This window comes from Vipera ursinii (genome assembly GCF_947247035.1).
Source record: "Vipera ursinii genome assembly, chromosome: Z".
NCBI lineage: Eukaryota > Metazoa > Chordata > Lepidosauria > Squamata > Viperidae > Vipera > Vipera ursinii.
The window spans coordinates 65124996-65137767 of record NC_139517.1 but is presented as its reverse complement, the minus strand read 5'-3'; the positions used below and the strand labels follow the sequence as shown (position 1 = coordinate 65137767).

Genomic DNA, 12772 nt, shown 5'->3' with positions numbered 1-12772 from the left:
AGGAAAGGGCCTGGGCTCTGCAAGCATCTGGGTGTGAGACAGGGAGTCACGGCCGGTGCCCGGGTTAGTACAGCTGAAGACCCGGTGGCTCAGCAAAGTAGGGGCTCGTGGCAGGGCGGGGAGACGTCCGAGAAGCGGGGGCGGGAGGTGCCGGCCCAGGGAAGGGGTGTGGGGGTGGATTGCGATGGTGGTGGGGTAGGGTCGTGCAAGGGAACTCACCTGGAGGGTGGAGGGTGCCGGGTGCCGGGACGGGAAACAAAAGGAGGTTTCTGGGAGGCACATCGTTAAATACGGGATGGGCGGCCGTGGGTGCGGCCGGGTGGGGCATGGGCGTGTACATGGAACTTGTATTTAACAGCGTTGGTTGCGGATAGCAGCCAACGCTGGCTTTGTTTTCCCTGGATCTTGTTTTTCTGTCATCAATAAACATTTCCTGAAGACTCGGCACTCATCTCGGTTGCTTTGTTTCCTGCTCTCCGGACGAGGCCTGAGATGGAGGTTTTTAAAAGAGACTAGACAGTCACTTGTCTGAAATGGCATAAGTTCTCCTGCTTGAGCAGGGGCTGGACTAGGAGACCTCCAAGGTCCCTTCCAGCTCCTATTCTGTTCTGTTCTGTTCTATTCTATTCTATTTTTATTCCATCATCATCATTACCATCATCATCATCATTATAAAACTTTTATTCATAAAACATGAAACTCAGTCAACTGAAGGCTCAAATTGACTGGCACTAATGGTTGACATGGGTTGCTGCCAGCATCCTAGCTATCAACCAGGTATCTCCTTAAAATGTAAGATGTTCCGAGTAGCACAGTTTTTTGTAGGTTTGCTGGAGTTATTGCAGGAAGCTGCAATTTCTTGATGTATTTTGCAAAGTTTTTGGACATAGTTCCCAGTGCCCTGATGGCAATGGGTATCACTGTTACACGTTTCATCCATAATCACGCAGTTTCAATGGCCAGGTTGCGGTATTTCATAATTTTTTCCAGATCTTTTTCTTCGACTCTGGCATCTCCTAGTACAGTGATATCCAGTGGTTTTGTTTTTTGTAAAAGAAAAAGGTGCCAGAACTCACATATGCCACACATACTCACCCTACAAGGTACTATCCAAAAAAGGTGCCAGAACTCTGTTCTGGGCATTCTATGAGAAAAAAAGCCCTGGCGATATCAATCAAATGTACGCTTCAGTTCTCTATGACTGCGATATCTGGCATGTTGTGTTCCAAATGTCGATCTGTCTTTATTCGGAAGTCCCACAAGATCTTCACCCTCTCATTCTCGACAACGTTTTCCACCCTATGTTCCCACGACTTTTCAGACACAGGAAAGTCGTATTTTTTACATAATGCCCAGTCGATTAGTTTAGCAACTCGGTCATGTCTAGCTTTGTAATCAGTTTGCATGATTTTGCTGCACTCACATATTAAATGTGGAAAAGTTTCAACTTTGTCGTTGCAAAGTCGGCAAGTTGGATTGTCAGTAGATTTTTGTATCTTTGCTTTCATGGTGTTAGTTTATAGTGCTTGTTCTTGAGCAGCCAGCATTAAGCCTTCTGTTTCTTTCTTGATGGTTCCCATCTTAAGCCATGCCCATATCAAGTTGTTATCACATTTTCCTTCAATATTTTTCAAATGTTGTCCATGCAAAGCTTTGGTTTTCCATCTATTTAATCTGTCATCCAGCCAATTTTCCTTATATTCTGCCTTTGTTTCTGTTATTTTTATAATGCTCTGTTTTCACAGCCTGCAGCAATTTTTCTGTACTTTGATTTACATAGTCATTCAAACTTCATTTTTTTTCTTCTACAGTTTGGTGGATTTGCAGTAGCCCTCTGCCCTCTATTCTTCTTGGTAGGTACAACCTGTTGATGTCACTTCGTGGATGTAGAGCGTGGTGCATATTCAAAAGTTTACGCGTTTTCCGGTCTAGGTGTTCCAATTCAGCCAAAGTCCAGTTGATAATTCCAGCTGGTAGCGTATCACTGGGACTGCCCAATGGCTTTAATTATATTTCCAGCATTCAGCTTTGATTTTAGTATTTTGGGGACTCTCCTGATGTATTCCTTTTGTGTTGACTCTTTTACTTTTCTGTTCAAGAAGGTATCTGCTTCCAATATGCCTAGGTATTTGTAACCATCATCCTTTGCTAGTGCTTTCATAATACTTCAGTTTCCCAGTTTTATTTCTTCTATTTTTCCCATTTTTCCTTGCTGCATGGATAATATAGCACATTTTCCAAGTCCAAAGTCCATTCTGATGTCGCTGCTAAACAGTTGAACTGCATTGAGTATTGATTCAAGTTCAATGTGGCTTTTCGCATACAGTTTTAAGTCATCCATGTATAGCAGATGGTTTATCTTGCCATGCTGGCTTGAGATGTGGTATCCCAGTTTTGTGTTTCATAATATTATTGTCAATGGAATTAATGTGATGTTGAACAGTAGTGGTGAAACTGAATTCCCTTGGAAGATTCCTCGTCTGATGTTGATTTCGCCAATGTTCTCCCCATTTGCTGTTAGAACTGTTTTCTATTTTTGCATATTTGCTTTCAAAAATGTACAGATGTTTTTGCTGATTTCAAAGTTTTCCAAACACGCATTAATCCAACTGTGGGGTAATTAGTCAAATGCTTTCTTGTAATCAATCCATGCCATATTTAAATTTGTTTTTCGTTGTTTTGCATTTTTAAGTACCATTTTGTCAATGAGCAGCTGATCTTTTGTTCCTCTTGATTTTTTATAATTTCTTTTTTGTTCTGCAGGATACAAATTGTTTTCCATCAGATGATTGAATACTGAATTTGCCAGTATTCTTGTAAAAAGTTAGAACATTGTTGGCAGACAAGTAATTGGGCAGTAGTTGCTTGGTTCTGTGCTATTTTCAGGTTCTTTCATTATCAAGTATGTTCAACCAGCTGTTAACCATTCTTCACTTTTGGCATTTTAAAGCATTTCCTCAAACTGAGTGGCCATGCAGTGATGGAGGCTGGTGAGGTATTTCAACCAGTATCCATGCAGCTCGTCCAGGCCAGGTGCACTCCATTTCTTGACCTTCTTTACTTGTTTTGCAATAATATTGGTGGTTATTACAATATTCTCCATTTTGTTTTGTGTTGCTTGTTTTTGGATATCTTTGATCCAGGAGGCAGTTTTATTAAGTTCCACTGGGTTTTCCCACAGTTCTTTCCAAAAGTATAAGGTTTTTCTTTACATGGTAGAACAGTAGTTTGGACTTTATTTTTGTCAAGTGACCGATAGAAGAGGTGCTGGATTCTTCTGAACTGGACGTTTTCACGATATTGTTTTATTCATCCTTCATATCTTTCAATTTTCTTTGCTGTTGCTATTACATGCTGTTTTAGGTTTTCCATGATTTCTGTTATTGTTTTTTCTCCAGGTTATATTTTTTGTATAAACTATTTTTAAGCTTTTCGTTCTTTAGTTTTCCTTCTTTCAAGTATTTCAATTTGCTGACATCTCCTCATAGTTTTTTTTCTTTTATTTTCAAGTCAAATTTTCCACTTTGGTGTTCCAGTGGGTTTCCTTTTTGGCATTATAACCCAATTCTGCAGTTATAATGGCAGCTGTACTGTACATTAGTTGGTTTGTTTCATACAGTGTGCTGGATGGGATGGAAGTTAAAATGTTGTTCACAGCATTTAGTAAATCTTTCACTTGTTTGCTATGCACTTCACGGATGGCAGACAGTCTTTTTCTTTCTGTGTTTTTTTATATGCTTTTCGAAAATAACATTCAACGTAGCACAGTATTTGAACAAAATGATCCAGTTAAGATCTGCATATGTGGGACTGATTGGGGTAGATTGTAAGGGCGACTCCGAAATATAACGTTACCATATTTTATCTATATCTTAAATTTGTATTTTATTACTATTTTAACTTAAATTGTATTTTAATTCCATTTTAAATTGTATTTTATCAAATTCCATTTCGGATTGCTTTTATCTAGTTTTGGTGACGGTTTGTTGCTGGAACTTTGTACTTTGATATGGCCCAAGGGCTAATCGATAAAGTTGTTGGTTATATGCTTTTCAATCTTTTCTTTCAGCATTTTCACTAGATTACTTAGCTCTACACTTTCGAGTTGTTGCACAGGGGAGTCTGTGTGGCGGCTTCTTCCACTGGTTGGTCAGTTTGTTGGTCAGTTTGTTCAGGTATTGGAACAATTTCTTCAGCCTGTTCATCATCATTGCTTGTTGTTTCCTTTTTAGCCAATGTTCCTAGATGTTGAATTTCCACATCTGTAAAAACTTTATTACGGATGATGAAACGTCTTTGATCCATTAATTGTTTAATTAATTAATTAATTAATAATTAATCCATCATTCTTTTTTGAAATCCCCTGGCTGTTGGTTCTGCCTGGTATCATCATCATCATTATTATTATTATTATTATTATTATTATTATTATTATATTCAACAGGACCCCAAATACATCAACCTTGAGAAGTGGAAATAAGTGCTCATTCCGATATGACGGGTTTCCAACCGGGGGTGCAAAAGGATATTCCAAGGAGTGTGAAAAGTTGGGTTTTCAAAATTATAGTGTATATACATAATTCATTACAGTTATTTTGAACTTTTGTAAGGGGTAAGAATATATCAGAAGTGTTCTAGGGGTGCGGGATATAGAAAAAGTTGGGAGCCGCTGCAATATGAGTTCTGAAGGGCTTTAAAAACAATAGCTAGCACCTTGAATTACACCTGAAATCAATTGGTACCCATTGCAGCTTGCAGCAGAGATGCATTTTGGAATACCTGGATCTTCCAAATGGTCTTCAAGTGCACCCCCATATACAATGCAGTAATCCAGACATAAGGTGACTAGAGCATGAATGATTTTCTGAAGCTTACAAACATGTAAATATATTCACTTTTCATAACAATGGTATTTTTAAGCATGAGATTTTATGATGGGGTGTCTAGAAAAAAGTTACATTCCCCTTTTCTGTGTTCCCATGACTAAATTCCCTTGTTTTATTGGCAGGCTATAGATATTAAGCCAATGTATGATTTTTTGGTGTGTGTGTATGATGGTAAAACACTCATTACAGTTCGTCATTGAAGTTTATTGCTTAATGTGAACTTCCTGGTAAGAAAATATGCAAAGGACTGCAGCCTAAATGTGATGTGTAGATAGCAAAGAATGAATGAATGAACGAATGAACGAATGTAATCATTATCATCATTCTAGCCATCTTATCCACTACAAGAGGAATACAGACTTCTTCTGCATGTTTCCAATCAACATGGTCTTGAGCCTTCTTTTGCCAATTGCTGTTTGAATGAATATAATATGTACTGCTAAAGAAGAAGTGCTGGAGAAGACTTAAAGGGACTCCAGAAGATGGTAGAGGACAGGAAGGCCTGGAGGAACGTTGTCCATAGGGTCGCGATGTGTCGGACATGACTTCGCAGCTAACAACAACAACAAAGTAGAAGAACCATAAATTCTTGAAAAAGTAAATCAAGTAATATTTAAACAACATCTGCACTGTTATTTGGTTACTACACTGGTTTACTACAGCTCTGTTTCTGTAACTATAGCAGCAATTAGCCAAGGACACAGTTTTTATATTGTATATATTGTACATCTGTGAAAAGAATTGATGTTCTTGAGATATGTTATGTGGTCAGATCTGTAAAATTTTGGAAAACAAAAGGATGTAAGACATCTTTCATATCCTTTTGGTACTAAATAATAAGAAATATTGTTCTGTAGGCATTTTTAAATTTCCTCATTAATAGATGATGATAGTGAAGGGCAAAAAAAGTGGAAGAGAATTATCAACAATTTAAAACTTCTTAATTATAGGTATTAATTGGAGAATGTGATTTATTACATATGTCATGATTCTGATAGATGAGACCAAAAGAAATAAGAACTCTGAGGCATTTGTTTTCCTCAAAGAACAATTTTAATGGCTACATAATATCAGCACGAACAAATGTGAAACCAAGACTGGAAGTTCCCCCCTCAAAAGGTTACAAAGTAAAAGTTATACTCCCCACCCACTAAGTATGTAATAAATCACATTTTCCAATTAACACCTTTAGTAATTCTAGCCCTCCAAACACTTGAGTGATTTGACCTTGGTTCCCATAAGAAAGTTATTGTTTTGTCTGAAATAGAAGAATGCATTTTCCCTCCCCCCAAAGTTGTAGCAAGCCAAAAAACAAAGAAGATGGCTGTGACCAATACTTCCCAGTTCAAACTAGTATTCTGCTAATGATGTTGACACAATTCAAAACTAATTTTAGTTATTAGATTGGTGGGGTCCTTGGTGCTCTCTAAGCTAGGTTGTTTTCTTGCAGACGTTTATTTACCAAACTATGTAACATCATCACTGCATTTACTAGTTACTAAGACACCTTTTGAAATAAGAGTTTTAGCTCTTTGAATCGTTAAGTCTGTCCAATGACTAACGGAACATTCATTAATGTATAATATGAAGACTTTTTTTAAATTAAAGCAAAACAGATTCCTCATTATTCTCTGATGCAAAGAAAGAAAATATATCTAATTACTCTTATGATTGTATAACTAACATTTGGGTAGTAAGTATTACAAATAAAGAATATTTCCTTGCAAATACTTTGTTGTTATTCGCCTCCAATTTTTCTTCACAATCTTAGGATTATTATTCTAGCTATATGTATGATCATATACAAAGATAATTAACCCAACAGAATATCTTCCCCAGCTTGATGGGCTGAATCTGAACTCATATAATCCCTAGCTCCTTCCCCAAAGCTAACATTTATCTCATTTTTAGAGCAATTAGATAGCTAAAATGTATTGAATAATTTGTAAAATTACAGGAAAGTCCATTGTAATTTTCAAATTCACAATGGAAAATCAGAATGTTTGAAAATATACATACTATCCTTACAATAATTTGGCTACAATAGTTTTAGATTGAAGGAAAATTATTGAACTAATTAACTGATTAACCAATATGTTTATTTTTAATCAAACTGGCAGTCTTGTAGCTTTTTAGCATTTCCACATGCCAGAGCATTACTATTTTTTTCAATGTTCATTAATTAAATTCAAGTTGCTCAGTACTTTCCAGAGAAATTTGTCATCAAAATCTCGAATTATTATTGCAGTGCAACAGGCAAAAGATGAGTTTATTTATGCCAGGAATGTCATAAGAATAATGCAGAACTGCATGATCATTCCCAATGTAAACATAACACATGTTAAGAAAAAATATGAGTTACTTCTAATACATAATTCTTGGCACTGACAAACCCAAGCAAATCTTTGACCTAAAGTCAACATTATTTACCAATTATAAATGCCACTGATATGTCTGACACCATATAAAGAAATATAAGCATTCCATTTCAAATTGACTTTTATTTTGCACAGTACAAAGGAGAATATAAGCAAAGAGGTCAGGAGACGAAGCACACAGTTATAATGGATTTTTGTAACTACTGAACAGGCTGAAAGTAAGACAATACTCATTCTTCTCCATCTCAATGTCTGGAGCATTTGTTATAGATACCAGAAATAAATCTACTACTGTATGTCACTAACATTAGTTACTTCTTGGTAGCATGGTATTCCATGCTTTAAATGTAATTTTAAATACTTAATGTGTTGCTATCACCAGCTTTTTCTGTCCTATATCTATCTCTGGCTTATGTAAGGCCACTAAGCTACTTTAAACTGGAAAATCCACTTGTGGTCTAAGAATACAAGAAAGAATATCAATAGGACATACTAAAAATAAGAATCTTTTGAGGACATGAGTTACAGTAACTAAAGTCTGGAAACTGACATATACTTTTTTATGTGTGTTCTTTGTAGATGAGCTGAAAAAAATACTTTTTCATCATAAATTAAAAAGGTGTTATTCTTATAGAAATTGGTTTACATTACAAAATTATACTTGCAAGAAGTATAATACTTTAGAGTATGTTTCTTTCTCTATTCAGTCATATAGAGAAAAGAGTTATATAGAGAAAAGGGTTATATAGAGTTAGACCACAAGGAAGGTGCCAAGACAAATAGGCTCTACAGTACCAGGAATGTGGTTGATCAGCCAGGCAATTGAAATTGCATTTAAAAGCACGTCACAGTTTTTTTTAACCATAAGCAATGAGGTCTCCCACTAACTACCTCAAGGGTACTTTTCACAGTCTCAATGTCCTCAGAGACTCTGCACTACAAGAACAATACATGACTGATTCAGTTCACTGTTAGGATTAAAGTTAATTTAAAATATTAAATGTGGCTGCAGTGTCAATAGATTAGTCAGCCAACTTCTTCCTTGTGTTGCAGGAGGGAAATAACAGGCTTGCAACTTCTAGCAAGCATGTTAACTAGAGAAAAAAATCAGTAATATAAGTTTTCTATATGATGTCTAGAAAAATGAGAGATAATGGGGTGATGGCAAGGGAGAAGAAGATCATACACTGAAGGAGAAAGAGGCAAGAGTGAAGGAGAAAGGGGAAAGCTGGAAAAGAGAAAACAAGTTGTGAAAGAAAGAAGATAGAGACTAGGAGAGTTAGGCAAGGGAGGAAAGCCACAAGAGATGGTGGCTTTAGTGAAAAACAACAAGCATGGCTGTAAAGAAGAGGAAAAGATGAATATGGTGAAAGCCAAAACAAGCTGAGAAGGAGGGGACAGATAGAATAAGTATTTTGCCACTGCTTTGAATAAATTATGAAAGGTGATAACACTGATAAAATTGGGATTCTGTTATACTTTTAATCAAACTGCCTTACACAATTTGAAAGGGGACTATATTTAATTGCTAAAATTTCCTACCTGAAAATGCACCCATACCTACAATGTGTGTGTGTGTGTGTGTGTGTGTGTGTGTGTGTGCTCATTGAATGGGATTATTTTAGAATGAAATTTCATCTAGATCATTGGCCCTCCATCAATGATATATACTGTAGATAAAAAAAATGAGAGGGATGCTAGTATAAGTTACAAACTCCACTCTGGGTTATAGTTGTATTTTTTTTGTTCTTGTTAGTTGTAATTATTTCAAAGTTTCTATTAATGTTTCTTTTACTGTAATGGAATGACATGCACATCACAATAAATAAGATAAATACAAAAAGAATACTAAAATATAAAGTGCTTATATTTTGACTGTAATAGCTCTTAGGTAATTATAAGCATTAAGCTCCATATATTTCGCATTTGTCAAGTAAATATTTGCTAATACTTTCCATAAAACATCACTTTCACTACCAATTATCAAACCAGAACATTAGTTGACAGGATACACAATCTACATTATAAATGTTATTGTCTATAAGTAAAAGTTACAAATTGATAAGGAAATAATCACAATGCATAGCCATCTGACACTTATTGTGCCACACAGATGTTCACCTTGGTCCAGAAGTGCTGGAAGAACAATATTTACATATTAAGAATCAATAATATGATCAAAATTCCTCACTGTAGGAATGCTGTTCAAGCCATATATTATAATAGATAGCCCTTCCTATACAAATTACAATTGGAGGCAACATCGAAACTTCATGTTCTGATACAGGTTTCTACTATCAATAGTCAGGTTCATATGGAAAGGTTTATGTGCACAAAAGCTCCTAAGTACAAACATTCATACTGTAAATAAGATACTAGCATTTCACTGATATTTATCAGTATAATTTTCAGGGGAAGAGTACATGAATAGTACAGAACAAATAATAAATATTATCTAGCTTAACTAAGGCAATCTCAGATTTACTGTATTCTGGTCAAGAACAACTATAAATCTGTTTACTATTCACTCACAGTACGAATCAAGGTGAAATTAGCAATCTATATTTAGAGTAGGTTAGCACCATGCTGATGTAAAGGATTCTTGTATCTGAACTTTTTCCCCAAAACATTATGTACCTCTCCTGTCTTAAAAAAAGATTGCAGTCTTAATATTCTAGACAAAATAAATCCTAAAAGCAAAATAGAGAAAGGTTTTGGAATACCAGATTGTCTGCAACTTGTTAGCTTCACTGTCTGGATGCAATGTCTTTTGTTACCAGTCATAGTCCCATTTAATGGGTTTAGAATTTGTCTCAGCATGATCTCAAGAAACCAGTTACTAATTTAAGCAATCTCTTATGTCTTTGCTGAAGGCAATGTTGAAATATCTGACCAAACCACTAAAACAAGTTATTTATCGTAACTCTTCCTCCACCTTTTGTTTCCATATTTTCATTTAGAGAAGAGAGAGAGAGAGAGAGGAGGACGAGGAGGAACATTTAAATTGCATTGGAGAATGATACAGTATATGAAAGATAAGAATCAGCACAAAAAATAAATAAAGGTTAAGCATACCGAAATCCCTTATGGGTTAATTGAATGGTCGTAATAATAATAATAATAATAATAATAATAATAATAATAATAATAATAATAATAATAATAATAAAGTTGGAAGGGATTTGGAGGTCATCTAGTCCAACCCCCTGCTCAGGCCGGAAACTCTATACCATTTTGGACAAATGGCTGTCCAGTCACTTCTTAAAAACTTCCAGTTTTGGAGCATTCACCGCTTCTGGAGGCAGGTTGTTCCACTGGTTAATTGTTCTAACTGTCAGGAAATTTCTCCTGAGTTCTTGATTGCTTCTCTCCTTGATTAGTTTGGTGTAATAGTTGTGAGAGTAGTTGTTTCTTAAGTTGGTGGTAGATATTGTATTCTGAATCATCATACCTTTTCTACTGCAGAAGTAATATTTCTTCACATTTTTATTTCATTTAGGTCTGAAAACCTTCAGGCTTTACTAAAGAAAACCTCAGCTAATAATTCAAACTTGTTATACTACTATATGGCATTTGTGGTACTGGATTTTTCTTGGATTGGGGTTTTGTCCATCTTAAGTTTTATTCTGAAACAAGTTTAGAATATATCCATGCTTGCTATGTCCCTATATTTTGCAGTTTAGCATATACCGGTAGTTATGAGTAGTACCATATATATCTGCATATAAGCTCATCTAACTCTCAAATTTTTCATTATGTTATGTCTTTCACAATTGGCTTATCCATAGGTGGCTCTTTTCATTCTTTTTTGGTTAAAAATTCAATGGTCTCCTTATCCACAGATGTGTTTAGCCATAAGTATATAGGGATATACAAGTATTCTCAAAAACCTATTGTAGCCATGGCAAGTTGTCCATGGTAAACTGGCTGCAGCGAATTGGCTGTGGCAAGTTGTCCATTCCATGCTAGGTCATCCTGTACAAATTATGGAAAAGACACAGCCACAATAAATAACATAAACATTACTTTACCTCATCCAATACAGCTATATTAGTGAGAAGTAGTTCTTATGGGGCCACTCTGCAACTTGCATTCTGACTGCTTATTGCAGAGCAGAATTGGGCTGTCATGCTTTTCTAAAATATGTCCCATAAATAAGTTTCCTTGGAGACTGAAACAATTTGTGTGCAAATCTTTATATTATGTGTAACAAACCAGTCCTGCTTTTTCTCATGGAGTCATACTATTATTCTTGTTGTTGGTTACATAGTCAGGCAGGTGTTTAGACTGAATTTGGCACTTTTGTGCACCTATAAAGTCCACCTATTTTTACCAGTGCCAATGCTATCAGTGCCAAATGGGGTTCCAGAGGTTTTGGGATTCCACCGCAAAGATGCCTACTGATACCTATGTACATGCAAGCAATTAAAGTGACTTTCTTGAAACCAATCAGATCTCTGTCTAATCAATAAATCCCTGGTACAATGCTTTTTATAACATTATTGAAAAAGTGTAAAAGACAGATTACATAAATGCAGAGGTCACTGGCCTGAATTTAAGTATTATGGATTACCATTTTCAAAGGACTTGGCAAAAAAGAAAGTGCTCATATCTATTCCCTCAAATGAAAGATATAATAGGAGGAAGTGAGCTTGCTATTACTCTGTTACATAATTATAACTTCTAGTCACTTTATATGTCTGAAATGAACTTTATGTACTCTGATAATGGAAAGTATCAGCCATCAACATGTCTAATCCATTTCTAATCATTTGTAATATAATATTGGTGTGAAATTATAAAGGGCTTGCTAACATCATGCTTGCTGCCACTGTGCAGCATGTCAGGATCACCTGATTCCCCCCCCCCCGCCTCCACTTGCAGGTGATTGAAGAGGTCTACCTTAGGCATGGAACAGGGCATCAGGTTCAGTTGGTGCTTGCAGGGTGACGGAGAAGGTCTCCCTTGGACTTCTCCCTCTTTCTCCTTCTTCATCCTCATTTGAACAGCCCTTAGTTCCCATTGCTGTTTTTTCAGTACTGGATTTCAGTTTGTCTGGAGCCTGTGCAGAGGACTTTGGAAACAAAGCCCTGCAGTGAACAGATGGGGTGGAAACATTCCCTTCACTTTGAGGCCTGTTCCAAAATGGGCTGGAAGGAGCGGCCTGAGAACTCCAATCTGTCTTTGCAGCAAGCAAGGGGATTGGATACTAGTCTGGTGTCTCAAAAAATCGGGTTTTTTTCCACCTGTGCTGGATTTTTACTGCCATACTTTTTAACTTTTTTAAAAGTTTACTTGATACAGAATATGGATCCTTCCTGTTCTGCGTCAAGTAAACTTTAAAGAAAGTGAAACAGTATGGCAGCAAATATCCAGCACAGGGGGAAAAAATGTTTTTTGAGATGCCTCCAATCCCCTTGCTTGCTGCAAAGCCACAATAGAGCCCTTGGGCCACTCCTTCCAGCCCATTTCAGAGCCAGTCCAAAAGCTAAGGGAATGGTTCCTGAT

At 36.3% G+C, this 12772-nt stretch overlaps 1 protein-coding gene across 1 annotated transcript in view; it reads right to left on the bottom strand.

Annotated features, from left to right (window-relative positions):
• Positions 1-12772, bottom strand: part of EGFR (epidermal growth factor receptor) — a 213129-nt gene that overhangs the window by 186305 nt on the left and 14052 nt on the right. The window lies entirely within an intron of this gene.